Source organism: Bombina bombina, chromosome 1, assembly GCF_027579735.1.
Source record: "Bombina bombina isolate aBomBom1 chromosome 1, aBomBom1.pri, whole genome shotgun sequence".
NCBI classification, from domain to species: Eukaryota; Metazoa; Chordata; class Amphibia; order Anura; family Bombinatoridae; genus Bombina; species Bombina bombina.
In genome coordinates this window covers 1,010,118,332-1,010,142,008 of record NC_069499.1, presented here as the reverse complement: position 1 = coordinate 1,010,142,008, position 23,677 = coordinate 1,010,118,332, and the positions used below count along the sequence as shown (strand labels likewise).

Sequence of the window (23,677 nt, the reverse complement as noted above, 5' to 3'; positions counted from 1 at the left end):
CTGGGTGGATCACTCCCATGACCAGAAGGTCTTGAACACAAAGTAAGAATGCCTCTCTCTTTATCTGGTTTGCAGATAATTGTGAGAGATGAAATCTCCCTTTTGGAGATGAGGCTTTGAAATCCAGAAGATATCCCTGGGAAACAATTTCCAACGCCCAGGGATCCTGGACATCTCTTGCCCAAGCCTGGGCGAAGAGAGAAAGTCTGCCCCCAACTAGATCCGGTCACGGATCGGGGGCTGATCTTTCATGCTGTCTTAGAGGCAGCAGCAGGTTTTTTGGCCTGCTTTCCCTTGCTCCAAGCCTGGTTAGGTCTCCAGACTGGCTTGAACTGGGCAAAATTTCCTTCTTGTTTTGCAGTAGATGAAGTTAAAGCTGCGCCACTCTTAAAGTTCAGAAAGGAACGAAAATTAGTCTGTTTGGTCCTTAATTTGTTGGACCTATCCTGGGGAAGGGCGTGGCCTTTCCCTCCAGTAATATTAGAAATGATCTCCTTCAGTCCAGGCCCGAATAGGGTCTGCCCTTTGAAGGGGATGTTGAGAACCTTAGACTTTGAAGTAACGTCAGCTGACCAGGATTTAAGCCATAGCGCCCTATGGGCCTGAATGGCAAAACCTGAATTCTTAGCCGTTAGCTTAGTTAAATTAAAAACGGTGTCAGAAATAAATGAATTGGCTAACTTAAGAGCTTTAAGCCTGTCTAGAATGTCATCCAACGGGGTCTACACCTGTAGAGCCTCTTCAAGAGACTCGAACCAGAAATCCGCTGCAGCAGTGACTGGGGCAATGCATGCAAGAGGCTGGAGAATAAAACCTTGTTGTATAAATATTTTCTTAAGGAAACCCTCTAATTTTTTTATCCATTGGATCTAGGAAAGCACAACTGTCCTCGACGAGGATAGTTGTACGCTTAGCTAGTGTAGATACTGCTCCCTCCACCTTAGGGACCGTCTGCCACGAGTCCTGTGTAGCGGCATCTATGGGAAACATCTTTTTAAACGCAGGAGGGGGAGAGAACAGTACACCTGGTCTATCCCATTCCTTCGTAATAATTTCTGAAAACCTCTTAAGAATTGGAAAAACATCAGTGTAAACAGGCCCTGCATAGTATTTGTCCATTTTACACAATTTCTCTGGGACTACAATGGTGCCACAGTCATCCAGAGTTGCTAAAACCTCCCTGAGCAACAAGCGGAGGTGTTCAAGCTTAAATTTAAATGCTGTCATTTCAGAGTCAAGACTGAAGTAACGCCTTCCCTGAATCAGAAATGTCACCCACAGATAGAAGCTCTCCTGCTTCGGCTTCTGTACATTGTGAGGGTATATCAGACATAGCTACTAAAGTGTCAGAAAGCTCTGTATTTGTTCTAGCCCCAGAGCTGTCTCACTTTCCTTGTAACCCTGGCAGTTTGGACAATACCTCTGTGAGGGTATGATTCATAACTGCCGCCATGTCTTGTAAGGTAAACACATTGGCCGCGCCAGATGTACTTGGCGTCACTTGCGCGGGAAATATAGGTTCTGACACATTGGGAGAGCTAGGTGTTTTAACCTCCCTTTTGTCAGTCTGAGAAACCTCTGGTGATAAATCCTTAAAACCCATAATATCGTCTTTATAACTTATATAAAGGTCAGTGCATTTGGCACACATTCTAAGAGGGGGTTCCACAATGGCTTCTAAACATAATGAACAAGGAGTTTCCTCTATTTCAGACATGTTTAACCGACTAGTAATGAGACCAGCAAGCTTGGAAAACACTTTAATAAATGTGAAAAAACTAAATTTATGCTTACCTGATAAATTTATTTCTCTTGTGGTGTATCCAGTCCACGGATTCATCCATTACTTGTGGGAAATTCTCCTTCCCAACAGGAAGCTGCAAGAGGACACCCACAGCAGAGCTGTCTATATAGCTCCTCCCCTAACTGCCACTCCCAGTCATTCGACCGAAGACAAGCAAGATAAAGGAGAAACTATAGGGTAAGCATAAATTTTGTTTTCTCTTGTAAGGTGTATCCAGTCCACGGATTCATCCATTACTTGTGGGATACCAATACCAAAGCCATAGGACACGGATGAAGGGAGGGACAAGGCAGGCGCTTAAACGGAAGGCACCACTGCCTGTAAGACCTTTCTCCCAAAAATAGCCTCCGAGGAAGCAAAAGTATCAAATTTGTAGAATTTAGAAAAAGTATGAAGCGAAGACCAAGTCGCCGCCTTACAAAGCTGTTCAACAGAAGCCTCATTCTTAAAAGCCCATGTGGAAGCTACCGCTCTAGTGGAATGAGCTGTAATTCTTTCAGGAGGCTGCTGGCCAGCAGTCTCATAAGCTAAGCGGATTATACTTCTTAGCCAAAAAGAAAGAAGTTGCCGAAGCCTTTTGGCTTCTCCTCTGTCCAGAGTAGACTACAAACAAAGCAGATGTTTGACGAAAATCCTTCGTAGCTTGTAAATAAAATTTAAAAGCACGAACCACATCAAGATTGTGTAAAAGACGTTCCTTCTTTGAAGAAGGATTAGGACATAATGAAGGAACAACAATCTCCTGATTGATATTTTTATTAGATACCACCTTAGGAAGAAAACCAGGTTTGGTACGTAACACTACCTTATCTGCATGGAAAATGAGATAAGGGGAATCACATTGTAAAGCAGATAACTCCGAAACTCTTTGAGCTGAGGAGATAGCTACTAAAAACAGAACTTTCCAAGATAAAAGTTTAATATCTATGGAATGCAAAGGTTCAAACGGAACCCCTTGCAGAACCTAGGTTTAAACACAGGCTTGATTCTAACTAAAGCCTGACAAAACGCCTGAACATCTGGAGTATCAGCCAGACACTTGTGCAAAAGAATAGACAGAGCAGAAATCTGTCCATTTAAGGAACTAGCAGACAATCCCTTCTCCAATCCTTCTTGGAGAAAAACATAATTTATGCTTACCTGATAAATTTATTTCTCTTGTGGTGTATCCAGTCCACGGATCATCCATTACTTGTGGGATATTCTCCTTCCCAACAGGAAGCTGCAAGAGGATCACCCACAGCAGAGCTGTCTATATAGCTCCTCCCCTAACTGCCACCTCCAGTCATTCGACAGAAGACAAGCAAGAGAAAGGAGAAACCATAGGGTGCAGTGGTGACTGTAGTTTAAAAATAAAATATACCTGCCTTAAAATGACAGGGCGGGCCGTGGACTGGATACACCACAAGAGAAATAAATTTATCAGGTAAGAATAAATTATGTTTTCTATTGTAAGGTGTAACCAGTCCACGGATCATCCATTACTTGTGGGATACCAATACCAAAGCTAAAGTACACGGATGAAGGGAGGGACAAGGCAGGAACTTAAACGGAAGGTACCACTGCCTGTAAAACCTCTCTCCCAAAAATAGCCTCCGAAGAAGCAAAAGTATCAAATTTATAAAATTTTGAAAAAGTATGAAGCGAAGACCAAGTCGCCGCCTTGCAAATCTGTTCAACAGAAGCCTCATTTTTAAAAGCCCATGTGGAAGCCACAGCTCTAGTAGAATGAGCTGTAATCCTTTCAGGAGGCTGCTGGCCAGCAGTCTCATAAGCTAAGCGTATTATACTTCTTAGCCAAAACGAAAGAGAAGTTGCCGAAACCTTTTGGCCTCTCCTCTGTCCAGAGTAGACAACAAACAAAGCAGATGTTTGACGAAATCTTTAGCAGCTTGCAAATAAAACTTTAAAGCATGAACCACGTCAAGATTGTGTAATAGACGTTCCTTCTTTGAAGAAGGATTAGGACACAATGACGGAACAACAATCTCCTGATTGATATTCTTATTAGATACCACCTTAGGTAAAAACCCAGGTTTGGTACGCAAAACTACCTTATCTGCATGGACGATCAGATAAGGGGAATCACACTGTAAGGCAGATAACTCGGAAACTCTACGAGCCGAGGAAATAGCTACCAAAAACAGAACTTTCCAAGATAAAAGCTTGAAATCTATGGAATGAAGAGGTTCAAACGGAACCCCTTGGAGAACTTTAAGAACCAAATTTAAACTCCATGGCGGAGCAACTGGTTTAAACACAGGCTTGATTCTAACTAAAGCCTGACAAAACGCCTGAAACATCCGCCAGACGCTTGTGCAAAAGAATGGACAGAGCAGAAATCTGTCCCTTTAAGGAACTAGCAGACAATCCCTTTTCCAATCCTTCTTGGAGAAAAGATAATATCCTGGGATTCCTGACTTTACTCCATGAGTAACCCTTGGATTCACACCAATAAAGATATTTACGCCATATCTTATGATAGATTTTCCTGGTGACAGGCTTTCGTGCCTGAATTAAGGTATCAATGACTGACTCGGAGAAGCCACGCTTTGATAAAATCAAGCGATCAATCTCCAGGCAGTCAGTCTCAGAGAAATCAGATTTGGATGGTTGAAAGGACCCTGAAGTAGAAGGTCCTGTCTCAGAGGCAGAGTCCATGGTGGAAGGGATGACATGTCCACCAGATCTGCATACCAAGTCCTGCGTGGCCACTCAGGTGCTACCAAAATCACCGATGCTCTCTCCTGCTTGATCTTGGCAATCAGACGAGGGAGCAGAGGAAACGGTGGAAACACATAAGCCAGGTTGAAGGACCAAGGCGCTGCTAGAGCATCTATCAGCGTTGCCTTGGGATCCCTGGACCTTGATGTTTGATGTAAGCCACAGTCGTGATGTTGTCCGACTGAAATCTGATGAACCTCATTGTCGCTAGCTGAGGCCAAGCCTGAAGAGCATTGAATATCGCTCTTAGTTCCAGAATATTTATTGGAAGGAGGGTCTCCTCCTGAGTCCACGATCCCTGAGCCCTCAGGGAGTTCCAGACTGCCCCCCAGCCTAGAAGGCTGGCATCTGTCGTTACTATTGTCCAATCTGGCCTGCAAAAGGTCATACCTTTGGACAGATGGACCCGAGATAGCCACCAAAGAAGAGAATCCCTGGTCTCTTGATCCAGATTTAGTAGAGGGGACAAATCTGTGTAACCCCCATTCCACTGACTGAGCATGCAGAGTTGCAGAGTTGCAGCGGTCTGAGATGTAGGCGGGCAAACGGCACTATGTCCATTGCCGCTGCCATTAAGCCGATTACTTCCATACACTGAGCCACCGAAGGGCGAGAAGTAGAATAAAGAACACAGCAAGAATTTAGAAGTTTTGATAACCTGGTCTCTGTCAGGTAAATCCTCATTTCTACAGAATCTGAGTTCCCAGAAAGGAAACTCTTGTGAGAGGGGATAGAGAACTCTTCTATTCATTCACTTTCCACCCGTGCGACCTCAGAAATGCCAGAACTATGTCCGTATGAGACTTGGCAATTTGGAAATTTGACGCCTTTATCAGAATGTCGTCTAAATAAGTGGCCACTGCTATGCCCCGCGGCTTTAGGACCGCCAGAAGTGACCCCAGAACCTTCGTAAAGATTCTTGGAGCTGTAGCTAACCCAAAGGGAAGAGCTACAAACTGGTAATGCCTGTCCAGGAAGGCAAACCTGAGAAACCGATGATGATCTTTGTGTATCGGAATGTGAAGATAAGCATCCTTTAAATCCACTGTATTCATGTATTGACCCTCCTGGATCATAGGTAGGATGGTACGAATAGTCTCCATCTTGAATGATGGGACCCTGAGAAATTTGTTTAGGATCTTGAGATCTAAGATTGGTCTGAAGGTTCCCTCTTTCTTGGGAACCACAAACAGATTTGAATAGAAGCCTTGTCCCTGTTCCTCCTTTGGAAATGGATGGATCACTCCCATAACTTGGAGGTCTTGAACACAATGTAAGAATGCCTCTCTCTTTATCTGGTTTGCAGATAATTGTGAAAAGTGAAATCTCCCTTTTGGAGGGGAAGCTTTGAAGTCCAGAAGATATCCCTGGGATACAATTTCCAACGCCCAGGGATCCTGGATATCTCTTGCCCAAGCCTGGGCGAAGAGCGAAAGTCTGCCCCCTACTAGATCCGTTACCGGACCTGGGGCCAATCCTTCATGCTGTCTTAGAGGCAGCAGCAGGCTTTTTGGCCTGCTTACCTTTGTTCCAAGCCTGGTTAGCTCTCTAGACCGATTTGGACTGGGCAAAAGTTCCCTCTTGTTTTGTATTAGAGGAAGTTGATGCCGCGCTCGACTTAAAGTTTCGAAAGGCACGAAAATTAGTCTGTTTGGCCCTTGATTTATTAGACCTGTCCTGAGGGAGGGTATGACCTTTCCCTCCCGTGATATCAGAAAAGATCTCCTTCAAACCAGGCCCGAATAGGGTCTGCCCCTTGAAGGGAATGTTAAGCAGCTTAGACTTTGAAGTAACGTCAGCTGACCATGATTTAAGCCATAGCGCCCTACGCGCCTGTATAGCAAAACCAGAATTCTTAGCCGTTAATTTAGTCAAATGAACAATGGCATCAGAAACAAAAGAATTGGCTAGCTTAAGTGCTCTAAGCTTGTCAAGTATATCGTCCAATGGGGTCTCTACCTGTAAAGCCTCTTCCAGAGACTCAAACCAGAAGGCCGCTGCAGCAGTGACTGGGGCAATGATTGCAAGAGGCTGTAGAATAAAACCTTGTTGAATAAACATTTTCTTAAGGTAACCCTCTAACTTTTTATCCATTGGATCTAAGAAAGCACAACTGTCCTCGACGGGGATAGTAGTACGCTTAGCTAGAGTAGAAACTGCTCCCTCCACTTTAGGGACCGTTTGCCATAAGTCCCGTGTAGCGGCATCTATTGGAAGCAATTTCTTAAAAATAGAAGGGGGAGAGAACGATACACCTGGTCTATCCCATTCCTTAGTAATAATTTCTGAAAACCTTTTAGGTATTGGAAAAACATCAGTATAAACAGGCACTGCATAGTATTTATCCAATCTGCACAATTTCTTTGGCACTGCAATGGTGTTGCAGTCATTCAGAGTAGCTAAAACCTCCCTGAGCAACACGCGGAGGTGTTCAAGCTTAAATTTAAATGTTGCCATATCAGAATCAGGTTGAAGCATCTTCCCTGAGACAGAAACATCACCCACAGAAAGAAGCTCTCCTTCCTCAGCTTCTGCATATTGTGAGGGGGTATCAGACATGGCTACTAAAGCGTCAGAGTGCTCTGTATCTCTTCTAACCCCAGAGCTGTCTCGCTTTCCTCGTAACCCAGGTAGTCTGGATAATACCGCTGACAGTGTATTATCCATGACTGCCGCCATGTCTTGTAAAGTAAACGCCATAGGCGCGCTAGTTGTACTTGGCGCCTCTTGAGCGTGAGTCCCTTGGGCGGGAGTCAAAGGCTCTGACACGTGGGGCGAGTTAGTCGGCATAACTTCCCCCTTGTCAGATTCCTCTGGTGATAAATCTTTTAAAGACAGAATATGGTCTTTATAACTTAAAGTGAAATCAGTACATTTGGTACACATTCTAAGAGGGGGTTCCACCATGGCTTCTAAACATAATGAACAAGGAGTTTCCTCTTCCTCTATGTCAGACATGTTTAAACAGACTAGCAATGAGACCAGCAAGCTTGGAAAACACTTTACAGAAAGTTAACAAGCAAAAAATAAAAACGGTACTGTGCCTTTAAGAATAATAAAAACGGTCAGAATTTGAAAAACAGTGAAAAAAAGCAGTAAATCAAACGAAATATTTACAGTGTGTATAATAGGCTAATTGAGCATTGCACCCACTTGCAAATGGATGATTAACCCCTTAGTTTCAAAAACGGATCAAAAAAACGAAATAGACGTTTTTTATCAGTCACAACAAACTGCCACAGCTCTGCTGTGGCCCTACCTTGCCATACAAACGACTTTGGAAAGCACCAAAACCCTTCAGAGAGGTCCTAAGCATTCAGGGAACTCCTTCAGGAAAACTGGATGTCTCAGTCTGCAAAAGTTAATGCGCATTTAGGCGCGAAATTAGGCCCTCTCCCACTTCCTGTCTACACAGTGAGAGGCCTAACAAAACTTTCCCTAGGCAAATTTTAGCCAGCCATGTGGAAAAAACTGGGCCCCAATAAAGTTTATCACCAAAAAGCATATAAAAAACGTTTAAGCACTCCCAGCAAACGTTTTATATTTCAGTAATTTGAAAAAATAATAAGAGTGTTACCTCTAATAGTAAGCATGATACTAGTTGTTATTAAATCACTGTAATCAGGCTTACCTTAAATAAATCCGGTATCAACAGCATTTTCTAGCATACATTTCTCCAGAAAAATTTAGACTGCACATACCTCATAGCAGGATACCCTGCTCGCCATTCCCCAAGCTGAAGTTACCTCTCTCTTCAGTTATGTGTGAGAACAGCAATGGATCTTAGTTACAACCTGCTAAGATCATTAGAGACCACAGGCAGACTCTTCTTCTATTTTTTGCCTGAGACAAAAATAGTACAACTCCGGTACCATTTAAAAATAACAAACTTTTGAATTGAAGTCAACACAACTAAATTACACCACATCTCTCTAACTGCTTCCATGTTTGTCGAGAGCTGCAAGAGAATGACTGGGGGTGGCAGTTAGGGGAGGAGCTATATAGACAGCTCTGCTGTGGGTGATCCTCTTGCAGCTTCCTGTTGGGAAGGAGAAAATCCCACAACTAATGGATGATCCGTGGACTGGATACACCTTACTGGGCAATCAGACGAGGGAGCAGAGGAAACGGTGGAAACACATAAGCCAGGTTGAAGGACCAAGGCGCTGCTAGAGCATCTATCAGCGCTGCCTTGGGATCCCTGGACCTGGATCCGTAACAAGGAAGCTTGGCGTTCTGACGAGACACCATGAGATCCAGTTCTGGTTTGCCCCAAAGTTGAATCAACTGTGCAAATACCTCCGGATGGAGTTCCCACTCCCCCGGAAGAAAATCCGCCACCCAGTTTTCTACTCCTGGGATATGGATAGCTTATAGATGGCAAGAGTGAACCTCTGCCCATAGAATTATTTTTGAAACCTCCAACATTGCTAGGGAACTCCTTGTTCCGCCTTGATGGTTGATGTAGGCTACAGTCGTGATATTGTCCGACTGAAATCTGATTAACCTGACCACAGCAAGCGGAGGCCAAGCCTGAAGAGAATTGAATATCATTCTTAGTTCCAGAATGTTTACCGGAAGGAGTGCCTCCTCCTGAGTCCACGAGCCCTGAGCCTTCAGGGAGTTCCAGACTGCACCCCAGCCCAGAAGGCTGGCATCTGTTACTATTGTCCAATCTGGCCTGCGGAAGGTCATACCCTTGGACAGATGGACCCGAGATAGCCACCAGAGAAGAGAATCCCTGGTCTCTTGATCCAGATTTAGTATAGGGGACAAATCTGTGTAATCCCCATTCCACTGACTGAGCATGCACAGTTGCAGCGGTCTGAGATGTAGGCGGGCAAACGGCACTATGTCCATTGCCGCTACCATTAAGCCGATTACTTCCATACACTGAGCCACTGAAGGGCGAGAAGTAGAATAAAGAACACGGCAGGAATTTAGAAGTTTTGACAACCTGGCCTCTGTCAGGTAAATCTTCATTTCTACTGAATCTATCAGAGTTCCTAGGAAGGAAACTCTTGTGAGAGGGGATAGAGAACTCTTTTCTTTGTTCACCTTCCACCCATGAGACCTCATGAATGCCAGAACAATGTCCGTATGGGACCTGGCGATTTGAAAATTCAACGCCTGTATAAGAATGTCGTCTAGGTAAGGGGCTACTGCTATACCCCGCGGCCTTAGGACCGCTAGAAGTGACCCTAGAACCTTCGTAAAGATTCTTGGTGCCTTGGCTAACCCAAAGGTTAAAGCCACAAACTGGTAATGCCCGTCTAGGAAGGCGAACCTGAGAAACCGATGATCTTTGTGTATCGGAATGTGAAGATAAGCATCCTTTAAGTCCACGGTAGTCATATATTGACACTCCTGGATCATAGGTAGGATGGGTCGAATAGTCTCCATCTCGAAGGATGGGACCCTGAGAAATTTGTTTAGGATCTTGAGATCTAAGATTGGTCTGAATGTTCCCTATTTCTTGGGAACTACAAACAGATTTGAATAGAAGCCTTGCCCCTGTTCCTCCTTTGGAACTGGGTGGATCACTCCCATAACTAGAAGGTCTTGAACACAATGTAAGAATGCCTCTCTTTTTATCTGGTTTGCAGATAATTGTGAGAGATGAAATCTCCCTTTGGGGAAGAAGCTTTGAAATCCAGAAGATATCCCTGGGACACAATTTCCAACGCCCAGGGATCCTGGACATCTCTTGCCCAAGCCTGGGCGAAGAGAGAAAGTCTGCCCCTACTAGATCCGTTACCGCATCGGGGGCTGATCCTTCATGCTGTCTTAGAGGCAGCAGCAGGTTTTTTGGCCTGCTTTCCCTTGTTCCAAGTCTGGTTAAGTCTCCAGACCGGTTTGGACTGGGCAAAATTTCCCTCTTGTTTTGTATTAGAGGAAGTTGAAGCTGCGCCCCACTTGAAGTTTCGAAAGGAACGGAAATTAGTCTGTTTGGTCCTTGATTTGTTGGACCTATCCTGAGGAAGGGTGTGACCTTTTCCTCCAGTAATATCAGAAATTATCTCTTTCAGACCGGGCCCGAATAGGGTCTGTCCCTTGAAGGGAATCTTGAGAAGCTTAGACTTTGAAGTAACGTCAGCTGACCAGGATTTAAGCCATAGCGCCCTACGCGCCTGAATAGCAAAACCTGAATTTTAGCCGTTAGCCTGGTTAAATATGAACAACGGCGTCGGAAACAAATGAATTGGCTAGCTTAAGGGCTTTAAGCTTGTCAAGGATATCATCCAACTGGGTTTCTACCTGTAGAGCCTCTTCTAGAGACTCAAACCAGAAGCCCGCAGCAGCAGTGACTGGGGCAATGCATGCAAGGGGCTGGAGAATAAAACCTTGTTGAATAAAAATTCTCTTAAGGTAACCCTCTAATTTTTTGTCCATTGGATCTAGAAAAGCACAACTGTCCTCGACAGGGATAGTTGTACGCTTCGCTAGGGTAGAGACTGCTCCCTCCACCTTAGGGACCGTTTGCCACAAATCCCGTGTAGCGGCATCTATAGGAAACATCTTTTTAAAAACAGGAGGGGGAGAGAACGGTACACCTGGTCTATCCCATTCCTTAGTAATAATTTCTGAAAACCTCTTAGGGATTGGAAAAACATCAGTGTAAACAGGCACTGCATAGTATTTATCCAATTTTCACAATTTCTCTGGGACTACAATGGCGTCACAGTCATCCAGAGTTGCTAAAACCTCCCTGAGCAACACACGGAGGTGTTCAAGCTTAAATTTAAATGTAGACATATCAGAATCAGGTTTAAGTGTCTTCCCTGAATCAGAAAAATCACCCACAGATAGAAGCTCTCCTGCTTTGGCTTCTGCACATTGTGAGGGTATATCAGACATAGCTACTAAAGCGTCAGAGAGCTCTGTATTTGTTCTAGCCCCAGAGCTGTCTCGCTTTCCTTGTAACACTGGCAGTTTGGACAATATCTCTGTAAGGGTATGATTCATAACTGCCGCCATGTCTTGTAAGGTATACGCAATGGGCGCGCTGGATGTACTTGGCGTCCCTTGAGCGGGAGTTATAGGTTCTGACACGTGGGGAGAGTTAGTCGGCATAACTTCCCCCTTGTCAATTTCCTCTGGTGATAAATCTTTTAAAGCCAGAATATGGTCTTTAAAATTTATAGTAAGATCAGTGCATTTGGTACACATTCTAAGAGGGGGTTCCACAATGGCTTCTAAACATAATGAACAAGAAGTTTCCTCTATGTCAGACATGTTTAACAGACTAGTAATGAGACCAGCAAGCTTGAAAAACACTAATAAATGTGAAAAAGCAGAATATAAAAAACAGAATTTATGTTTACCTGATAAATTACTTTCTCCAACGGTGTGTCCGGTCCACGGCGTCATCCTTACTTGTGGGATATTCTCTTCCCCAACAGGAAATGGCAAAGAGCCCAGCAAAGCTGGTCACATGATCCCTCCTAGGCTCCGCCTACCCCAGTCATTCGACCGACGTTAAGGAGGAATATTTGCATAGGAGAAACCATATGTTACCGTGGTGACTGTAGTTAAAGAAAATAAATTATCAGACCTGATTAAAAAAACCAGGGCGGGCCGTGGACCGGACACACCGTTGGAGAAAGTAATTTATCAGGTAAACATAAATTCTGTTTTCTCCAACATAGGTGTGTCCGGTCCACGGCGTCATCCTTACTTGTGGGAACCAATACCAAAGCTTTAGGACACGGATGAAGGGAGGGAGCAAATCAGGTCACCTAAATGGAAGGCACCACGGCTTGCAAAACCTTTCTCCCAAAAATAGCCTCAGAAGAAGCAAAAGTATCAAATTTGTAAAATTTAGAAAAAGTGTGCAGTGAAGACCAAGTCGCTGCCTTACATATCTGATCAACAGAAGCCTCGTTCTTGAAGACCCATGTGGAAGCCACAGCCCTAGTGGAGTGAGCTGTGATTCTTTCAGGAGGCTGCCGTCCGGCAGTCTCATAAGCCAATCGGATAATGCTTTTAATCCAGAAGGAGAGAGAGGTAGAAGTTGCTTTTTGACCTCTCCGTTTACCAGAATAAACAACAAACAAAGACAAAGTTTGTCTGAAATCCTTAGTAGCTGCTAAGTAAAATTTGAGAGCACGAACTACATCCAAGTTGTGCAACAAACGTTCCTTCTTTGAAACTGGATTAGGACACAAAGAAGGCACAACTATCTCCTGGTTAATGTTTTTGTTAGAAACAACTTTTGGAAGAAAACCAGGTTTAGTACGCAAAAACCACCTTATCTGCATGGAACACCAGATAAGGAGAAGAACACTGCAGAGCAGATAATTCTGAAACTCTTCTAGCAGAAGAAATTGCAACCAAAAACAAAACTTTCCAAGATAATAACTTAATATCAACGGAATGTAAGGGTTCAAACGGAACCCCCTGAAGAACTGAAAGAACTAGGTTGAGACTCCAAGGAGGAGTCAAAATTTTGTAAACAGGCTTGATTCTAACCAGAGCCTGAACAAAGGCTAGAACATCTGGCACAGCTGCCAGCTTTTTGTGAAGTAACACAGACAAGGCAGAAATCTGTCCCATCAAGGAACTTGCAGATAATCCTTTTTCCAATCCTTCTCGAAGGAAGGATAGACTCTTAGGAATCTTAACCTTGTCCCAAGGGAATCCTGCAGATTCACACCAACAGATATACCAAATTATGTGGTAATTTTTCTGGTTACAGGCTTTCAGGCCTGAACAAGAGTATTAATAACAGAATCTGAGAACCCTCGCTTTGATAAGATCAAGCGTTCAATCTCCAAGCAGTCAGCTGGAGTGGGTCGAACGGACCTAGAACAAGAAGGTCTCTCAAAGGTAGCTTCCATGGTGGAGCCGATGACATATTCACCAGATCTGCATACCAAGTCCTGCGTGGCCACGCAGGAGCTATCAAAATCACCGACGCCCTCTCCTGATTGATCCTGGCTACCAGCCTGGGGATGAGAGGAAACGGCGGGAACACATAAGCTAGTTTGAAGGTCCAAGGTGCTACTAGTGCATCCACTAGAGCCGCCTTGGGATCCCTGGATCTGTACCCGTAGTAAGGAACTCTGAAGTTCTGACGAGAGGCCATCAGATCCATGTCTGGAATGCCCCACGGTTGAGTGACTTGGGCAAAGATTTCCGGATGGAGTTCCCACTCCCCCGGATGCAATGTCTGACGACTCAGAAAATCCGCTTCCCAATTTTCCACTCCTGGGATGTGGATAGCAGACAGGTGGCAGGAGTGAGACTCCGCCCATAGAATGATTTTAGTCACTTCTTCCATCGCTAGGGAACTCCTTGTTCCCCCCTGATGGTTGATGTATGAACTTGGCCCTCGCTAGCTGAGGCCAAGCTTTGAGAGCATTGAATATCGCTCTCAGTTCCAGAATATTTAATCGGTAGAAGAGATTCTACCCGAGACCAAAGACCCTGAGCTTTCAGGGATCCCCAGACCGCGCCCCAGCCCATCAGACTGGCGTCGGTCGTGACAATGACCCACTCTGGTCTGCGGAAGGTCATCCCTTGTGACAGGTTGTCCAGGGACAGCCACCGACGGAATGAGTCTCTGGTCCTCTGATTTGCTTGTATCTTCGGAGACAAGTCTGAATAGTCCCCATTCCACTGACTGAGCATGAACAGTTGTAATGGTCTTAGATGAATGCGCACAAAAGGAACTATGTCCATTGCCGCTACCATCAAACCTATCACTTCCATGCACTGCGCTATGGAAGGAAGAGGAACGGAATGAAGTATCCGACAAGAGTCTAGAAGTTTTGTTTTTCTGGCTTCTGTCAGAAAAATCCTCATTTCTAAGGAGTCTATTATAGTTCCCAAGAAGGGAACCCTCGTTGACGGAGATAGAGAACTCTTTTCCACGTTCACTTTCCATCCGTGAGATCTGAGAAAGGCCAGGACAATGTCCGTGTGAGCCTTTACTTGAGGAAGGGACGACGCTCGAATCAGAACGTCGTCCAAGTAAGGTACTACAGCAATGCCCCTTGGTCTTAGCACCGCCAGAAGGGACCCTAGTACCTATGAGAAAATCCTAGGAGCAGTGGCTAATCCGAAAGAAAATGCCACGAACTGGAAATGCTTGTCCAGGAATGCAAACCTTAGGAACCGATGATGTTCCTTGTGGATAGGAATATGTAGATACGCATCCTTGAAATCCACCTTGGTCATGAATTGACCTTCCTGGAAGGAAGGAAGAAGTGTTCGAATGGTTTCCATCTTGAACGAAGGAACCTTGAGAAACTTGTTCAAGATCTTGAGATCTAAGATTGGTCTGAACGTTCCCTCTTTTTTGGGAACTATGAACAGATTGGAGTAGAACCCCATCCCTTGTTCTCCTAATGGAACAGGATGAATCACTCCCATTTTTAGCAGGTCTTCTACCCAATGTAAGAATGCCTGTCTTCTTATGTGGTCTGAAGACAACTGAGACCTGTGGAACCTCCCCCTTGGAGGAAGCCCCTTGAACCCAGAACATCTCTTTCCCAAGCCTGAGCGAAGAGAGAGAGTCTGCCCCCCACCAGATCCGGTCCCGGATCGGGGGCCCGCATTTCATGCTGTCTTGGTAGCAGTGGCAGGTTTCCTGGCCTGCTTTCCTTTGCTCCAGCCTTGCATAGGTCTCCAGGCTGGATTGGCTTGAGAAGTATTACCTTCCTGCTTAGAGGACGTAGCCCCTGGGGCTGATCCGTTGTTGCGAAAGGGACGAAACTTAGGTTTATATTTGGTCTTGAAAAGACCTATCCTGAGGAAGGGCGTGGCCCTCGCCCCCAGTGATATCAGAGATAATCTCTTTCAAGTCAGGGCCAAAGAGTGTATTCCCCTTGAAAGGAATGTCAAGCAATTTGTTCTTGGAAGACGCATCCGCTGCCCAAGATTTTAACCAAAGCGCTCTGCGCCACAATAGCAAACCCAGAACTTTTTCGCCGCTAACCTAGCCAATTGCAAGGTGGCGTCTAGGGTGAAAGAATTAGCCAATTTAAGAGCACGAATTCTGTCCATAATCTCCTCATAAGAAGAAGAATTACTAATAATCGCCTTTCCTAGCTCATCAAACTAGAAACACGCGGCTGCAGTGACAGGGACAATGCATGCAATTGGTTGTAGAAGGGAACCTTGCTGAACAAACATCTTTAGCAGACCTTCTAATTTTTTATCCATAGGATCTTGGAAAACACAACTATCTTCTATGAGTATAGTGGCGCGCTTGTGTAGAGTAGAAACCGCCCCCTCGACCTTGGGGACTGGCTGCCATCAGTCCTTTCTGGAGTCGACTATAGGAAAACAATTTTATAAATATGGGGGGAGGTACTAAAGGTATACCGGGCCTGTCCCATTCTTTACTAACAATGTACGCCACCCGCTTGGATATAGGAAAAGCTTCGGGGGGCCCCGGGGCCTCTAAGAACTTTTCCATTTTACATAGTGGTTCTGGAATGACCAGATAATCACAATCATCCAAATTGGATAACACCTCCTTAAGCAGAGCGCGGAGATGTTCCAACTTAAATTTAAAAGTAATCACATCAGGTTCAGCTTGTTGAGAAATGTTTCCTGAATCTGAAATTTCTCCCTCAGACAAAACCTCCCTGGCCCCCTCAGACTGGTGTAGGGGCCCTTCAGAACCCATATCATCAGCGTTCTCATGCTCTACAGAATTTTCTAAAACAGAGCAGTCGCGCTTTCGCTGATAAGTGGGCATATTGGCTAAAATGTTTTTGATAGAATTATCCATTACAGCCGTTAAATGTTGCATAGTAAGGAGTATTGGCGCACTAGATGTACTAGGGGCCTCCTGTATGGGCAAGACTGGTGTAGACGAAGGAGGGGATGATGCAGTACCATGCTTACTCCCCTCACTTGAGGAATCATCTTGGGCATCATTTTTACTAAATTCTTTTATGACATAAAATACATATAGTTAAATGAGAAGGAACCTTGGTTTCCCCACAGTCAGAACACAATCTATCTGGTAGTTCAGACATGTTAAACAGGCATAAACTTGATAACAAAGCACAAAAAACGTTTTAAAATAAAACCGTTACTGTCACTTTAAATTTTAAACTAAACACACTTTATTATTGCAATTGCGAAAAAGTATGAAGGAATTGTTCAAAATTCACCAAAATTTCACCACAGTGTCTTAAAGCCTTAAAAGTATTGCACACCAAATTTGGAAGCTTTAACCCTTAAAATAACGGAACCGGAGCCGTTTTTATATTTAACCCCTTTACAGTCCCTGGAATCTGCTTTGCTGAGACCCAACCAAGCCCAAAGGGGAATACGATACCAAATGATGCCTTCAGAAAGACTTTTCTATGTATCAGAGCTCCACACACATGCAGCTGCATGCCATGCTGTCCTCAAAAACAAGTGCGCCATACCGGCGCGAAAATGAGGCTCTGACTATGATTAGGGAAAGCCCCTAAAGAATAAAGTGTCTAAAACAGTGCCTGCCGATATAATCATATCAAAATACCCAGAATAAATGATTCCTCAAGGCTAAATATGTAGCCCAAAAAAAGTCTACAGTTTAAATAAGCCCTTGTGAAGCCCTTATTTACAATCGTAATAAACATGGCTTACCGGATCCCATAGGGAAAATGACAGCTTCCAGCATTACATCGTCTTGTTAGAATGTGTCATACCTCAAGCAGCAAGAGACTGCAAACTGTTCCCCCAACTGAAGTTAATTGCTCTCAACAGTCCTGTGTGGAACAGCCATGGATTTTAGTTACGGTTGCTAAAATCATTTTCCTCATACAAACAGAATTCTTCATCTCTTTTCTGTTTCTGAGTAAATAGTACGTACCAGCACTATTTGAAAATAACAAACTCTTGATTGAATAATGAAAAACTACAGTTAAACACTAAAAAACTCTAAGCCATCTCCGTGGAGATGTTGCCTGTACAACGGCAAAGAGAATGACTAGGGTAGGCGGAGCCTAGGAGGGATCATGTGACCAGCTTTGCTGGGCTCTTTGCCATTTCCTGTTGGGGAAGAGAATATCCCACAAGTAAGGATGACGCCGTGGACCGGACACACCTATGTTGGAGAAAACGGTACTGTGCCTTTGAGGGGAAAAAAACAATCACATAAACTGCAAAACAGTGAAAAAAAGCAGTTAGCACTACGAAATTTTTACAGTGTGTATAATAGACTAAAATAGCATTGCACCCACTTGCAAATGGATGATTAACCCCTCAGACTCAAAAACTAATCAGAAAAACGGTAAAACAGTTATAACCAGTCACAAGCAAACTGCCACAGCTCTACTGTGGCTCCTACCTGCCCATAAAACGACTTTTGTAGGCACAAAAACCCTTTACAGAGGTCCTATATGTCAGGGGACTCCTTCAGGGAAGCTGGATGTCTCAGACTGTAAAAACTACTGCGCAATTAGAGCACGAAAATAGGCCCCTCCCACCATGCACTCAAAGTGAAAGGGCCATAAATAACTACTCCTAGGAGAAATCTAGTCAGCCATGTGGAAAACTAGGCCCCAAATAAAGATTTATCACACTCAGTAAAAAACGTTTTTTTATATATCATGCAAACATTTTACATACTAAGTAATAAGAGCAAGTAACATGAATATAACCCTTTACTGCAAGCATGATCCCGGTCCTTTGTTAAATCACTGTAATCAGGCTTAACTTAAATATATCAGGCACTGTCAGCATTTTCTAGACCTTATCTCTCTAGAAAAAAAATATACTGAACATACCTCAGAGCAGTTAATTCTGCAGGCCATTCCCCCAGCTGAAGTTTTCCCATACTCTTCAGTTATGTGTGAGAACAGCAGTGGACCTTAGTTACAACCTGCTAAGATCATCAAAAACCTCAGGCAGAACTCATCTTCTAATTTCTGCCTGAGGTAAAAACAGTACAACGCCGGTACCGTTTAAAAATAAGAAACTTTTGATTGAAGATAAACTACACTAATTCACCACATATCTCTTGATACTTCCTTTCTTGTCGAGAGCTGCAAGAGAATGACTGGGAGTGGCAGTTAGGGGAGGAGATATAGACAGCTCTGCTGTGGGTGTCCTCTTGCAGCTTCCTGTTGGGAAGGAGAATATCCCACAAGTAATGGATGAATCCGTGGACTGGATACACCTTACAAGAGAAAGCAATTAAACAAAAACGGTACTGTGCCTTTAAGAGAAAAAAACTACCCCATAAACTGCAAAACTGTGATAAAAAGTAGTAAACTCTACGAAATTTTTACAGTGTATATAAGAGACTAAAGCAGCATTGCACCCACTTGCAAATGGATGATTAACCCCTTAGGCCCCAAAACGGATTAGAAAAACGGAAAAAACGTTAAAAAAAAAAAAGAGTCAAACACACTGCCACAGCTCTGCTGTGGCCCTACCTGCCCTTAAACACGATTTTTGTGCAGGAAAAACACCCTCTATAGTGGTCCTAGATGCCAGAGGACCCCTTTAGGGAAGCTGGATGTCTGTCTGAATATCAACTGCGCATAAAGTGCTCGGAAATAGGCCCCTCCCACCATGCACTGAATGTCAGAGGGCCTTAAAAAAAGTACTCCTAGAAGTGATCTAACAAGCCATGTGGAAAACTAGGCCCCTAATAAAGATTTATCACCCTCAGAGAAAAAACGCTTTTACTATAAAACATGCAAACGTTTTTACACTAAGTAATATGAGTATTAACATGAATATTACCCTTTTTTGCAAGCATGATCCCAGTTGCTGTTAAATCACTGTATCAGGCTTACCTCATATATACCAGGCACTGTCAGCATTTTCTAGAGCTTATCTCTCTAGAAAAAATATACTGAACATACCTCAAAGCAGGCAATCTGCAGACCGTCCCCCCCAACTGAAGTTTTCTTTCCATACTCTTCAGTTATGTGTGAGAATAGCAATGGACCTTAGTTACAAACCGCTAAGATCATCAAACCTCCAGGCAGAATTCTTCTTCCAATTTCTGCCTGAGAGTAAAAACAGTACAACGCCGGTACCGTTTAAAAAATAAACTTTTGATTGAAGGTAAAAACTACACTAAGTCACCACATCTCTCTTGATACTTCTTTTCTTGTCGAGAGCTGCAAGAGAATGACTGGGGGTGGCAGTTAGGGGAGGAGCTATATAGACAGTTCTGCTGTGGGTGTCCTCTTGCAGCTTCCTGTTGGGAAGGAGAATATCCCACAAGTAATGGGTGAACCCGTGGACTGGATACACCTTTACAAGAGAAATACCCATTAACACCAAAGCACAATTCCTTGTAGCACAAACAAAATTTACTCATAAACAGGGCTCAAAATAAGCAAGGAAATACACACATACGGGTGAAAAATGCTGTAGCTTACTAGTCACAGAAGTAAATCCCACAGAAAAACAGAATTTATGTTTACCTGATAAATTACTTTCTCCAACGGTGTGTCCGGTCCACGGCGTCATCCTTACTTGTGGGATATTCTCTTCCCCAACAGGAAATGGCAAAGAGCCCAGCAAAGCTGGTCACATGATCCCTCCTAGGCTCCGCCTACCCCAGTCATTCGACCGACGTTAAGGAGGAATATTTGCATAGGAGAAACCATATGGTACCGTGGTGACTGTAGTTAAAGAAAATAAACTATCAGACCTGATTAAAAAAACCAGGGCGGGCCGTGGACCGGACACACCGTTGGAGAAAGTAATTTATCAGGTAAACATAAATTCTGTTTTCTCCAACATAGGTGTGTCCGGTCCACGGCGTCATCCTTACTTGTGGGAACCAATACCAAAGCTTTAGGACACGGATGAAGGGAGGGAGCAAATCAGGTCACCTAAATGGAAGGCACCACGGCTTGCAAAACCTTTCTCCCAAAAATAGCCTCAGAAGAAGCAAAAGTATCAAATTTGTAAAATTTAGAAAAAGTGTGCAGTGAAGACCAAGTCGCTGCCTTACATATCTGATCAACAGAAGCCTCGTACTTGAAGGCCCATGTGGAAGCCACAGCCCTAGTGGAGTGAGCTGTGATTCTTTCAGGAGGCTGCCGTCCGGCAGTCTCATAAGCCAATCGGATAATGCTTTTAATCCAGAAGGAGAGAGAGGTAGAAGTTGCTTTTTGACCTCTCCGTTTACCAGAATAAACAACAAACAAAGACAAAGTTTGTCTGAAATCCTTAGTAGCTGCTAAGTAAAATTTGAGAACACGAACTACATCCAAGTTGTGCAACAAACGTTCCTTCTTTGAAACTGGATTAGGACACAAAGAAGGCACAACTATCTCCTGGTTAATGTTTTTGTTAGAAACAACTTTTGGAAGAAAACCAGGTTTAGTACGCAAAACCACCTTATCTGCATGGAACACCAGATAAGGAGAAGAACACTGCAGAGCAGATAATTCTGAAACTCTTCTAGCAGAAGAAATTGCAACCAAAAACAAAACTTTCCAAGATAATAACTTAATATCAACGGAATGTAAGGGTTCAAACGGAACCCCCTGAAGAACTGAAAGAACTAGGTTGAGACTCCAAGGAGGAGTCAAAATTTTGTAAACAGGCTTGATTCTAACCAGAGCCTGAACAAAGGCTAGAACATCTGGCACAGCTGCCAGCTTTTTGTGAAGTAACACAGACAAGGCAGAAATCTGTCCCATCAAGGAACTTGCAGATAATCCTTTTTCCAATCCTTCTCGAAGGAAGGATAGACTCTTAGGAATCTTAACCTTGTCCCAAGGGAATCCTGCAGATTCACACCAACAGATATACCAAATTATGTGGTAATTTTTCTGGTTACAGGCTTTCAGGCCTGAACAAGAGTATTAATAACAGAATCTGAGAACCCTCGCTTTGATAAGATCAAGCGTTCAATCTCCAAGCAGTCAGCTGGAGTGGGTCGAACGGACCTAGAACAAGAAGGTCTCTCAAAGGTAGCTTCCATGGTGGAGCCGATGACATATTCACCAGATCTGCATACCAAGTCCTGCGTGGCCACGCAGGAGCTATCAAAATCACCGACGCCCTCTCCTGATTGATCCTGGCTACCAGCCTGGGGATGAGAGGAAACGGCGGGAACACATAAGCTAGTTTGAAGGTCCAAGGTGCTACTAGTGCATCCACTAGAGCCGCCTTGGGATCCCTGGATCTGTACCCGTAGTAATGAACTCTGAAGTTCTGACGAGAGGCCATCAGATCCATGTCTGGAATGCCCCACGGTTGAGTGACTTGGGCAAAGATTTCCGAATGGAGTTCCCACTCCCCCGGATGCAATGTCTGACGACTCAGAAAATCCGCTTCCCAATTTTCCACTCCTGGGATGTGGATAGCAGACAGGTGGCAGGAGTGAGACTCCGCCCATAGAATGATTTTAGTCACTTCTTCCATCGCTAGGGAACTCCTTGTTCCCCCCTGATGGTTGATGTATGAACTTGGCTCCGCTAGCTGAGGCCAAGCTTTGAGAGCATTGAATATCGCTCTCAGTTCCAGAATATTTAATCGGTAGAAGAGATTCTACCCGAGACCAAAGACCCTGAGCTTTCAGGGATCCCCAGACCGCGCCCCAGCCCATCAGACTGGCGTCGGTCGTGACAATGACCCACTCTGGTCTGCGGAAGGTCATCCCTTGTGACAGGTTGTCCAGGGACAGCCACCGACGGAATGAGTCTCTGGTCCTCTGATTTGCTTGTATCTTCGGAGACAAGTCTGAATAGTCCCCATTCCACTGACTGAGCATGAACAGTTGTAATGGTCTTAGATGAATGCGCACAAAAGGAACTATGTCCATTGCCGCTACCATCAAACCTATCACTTCCATGCACTGCGCTATGGAAGGAAGAGGAACGGAATGAAGTATCCGACAAGAGTCTAGAAGTTTTGTTTTTCTGGCTTCTGTCAGAAAAATCCTCATTTCTAAGGAGTCTATTATAGTTCCCAAGAAGGGAACCCTCGTTGACGGAGATAGAGAACTCTTTTCCACGTTCACTTTCCATCCGTGAGATCTGAGAAAGGCCAGGACAATGTCCGTGTGAGCCTTTACTTGAGGAAGGGACGACGCTCGAATCAGAACGTCGTCCAAGTAAGGTACTACAGCAATGCCCCTTGGTCTTAGCACCGCCAGAAGGGACCCTAGTACCTATGAGAAAACTCTAAGCCATCTCCGTGGAGATGTTGCCTGTACAACGGCAAAGAGAATGACTGGGGTAGGCGGAGCCTAGGAGGGATCATGTGACCAGCTTTGCTGGGCTCTTTGCCATTTCCTGTTGGGGAAGAGAATATCCCACAAGTAAGGATGACGCCGTGGACCGGACACACCTATGTTGGAGAAACAAATATTACATAATATCAAAAGGTATTGTGACTTATTACCAGACAGGATCCTAAGTTTCATGGAAACTGACAACAGTTGCTTTAAAGGGCTTTATGACCATCTAGAGCGCTAGCAAATGACGATCACCTGGAAAACAACCACTAATCTTAAAAGCACTAAATGCATTACATGGACCTCCCTCTAATTATAGTTGCTGCCATTTTGGAATCTAGATTTCACTTCAGGTATCTGAAGCAAAAAATTGGTGCTCTTATTTGAGGTTTAATTTAGACTTGCATGTTTAACAATGCTAAATAAGTTTGGACTGGAGTATGGGGCAAGTATGCATTGTCACAATATTCCACATTCAGATGAATTTGGATTTATTTTGTTTTAAAATGTATGCTTATTCCTTCCCATTTTCTGCATAAAATGATACAAAGTGGCAAAAAAAAAAATAAAAAAATAAAAAATCTAGGGATATGAAATTATAAATTCTGATGCTTTGGCAGTTGAAGTGATGCTACATATCAAGCCATAAAATGTATTGGTTGCAATATGTCTTCCATGCTGGTGTTCACTGAATAACTTTTTTTGCACTTCTTATGGTGACTTTTTGCAAATAAAATTAAAAAATCAAATTTTACATCTAAAAGTGCTTTGTCTAGATTTAAAAAAAGGGGAGGAGGAAAAGGCAAGTATATTATTTGTGTGGGTAACTCAAAGAAAAATAAAAAGTTCAAAAGCCTAAAAACGGTTTCAAAAGAAATGGCTAGGTAGTGTAAGTGTTAAATTATGTAACGAAATGCGAGCACCATATGTTAACAGATATGGACTCTTTTCCCTGATTAAGCAATACGGGTAACCCAACCACATTG

The 23,677-nt window shown here is 43.9% G+C and overlaps 1 protein-coding gene across 2 annotated transcripts in view; it reads right to left on the bottom strand.

Moving 5' to 3' along the window:
- Positions 1-23,677, bottom strand: part of ZHX3 (zinc fingers and homeoboxes 3) — a 236,787-nt gene that overhangs the window by 118,088 nt on the left and 95,022 nt on the right. The gene's annotated exons all lie outside the window — the stretch shown is intronic.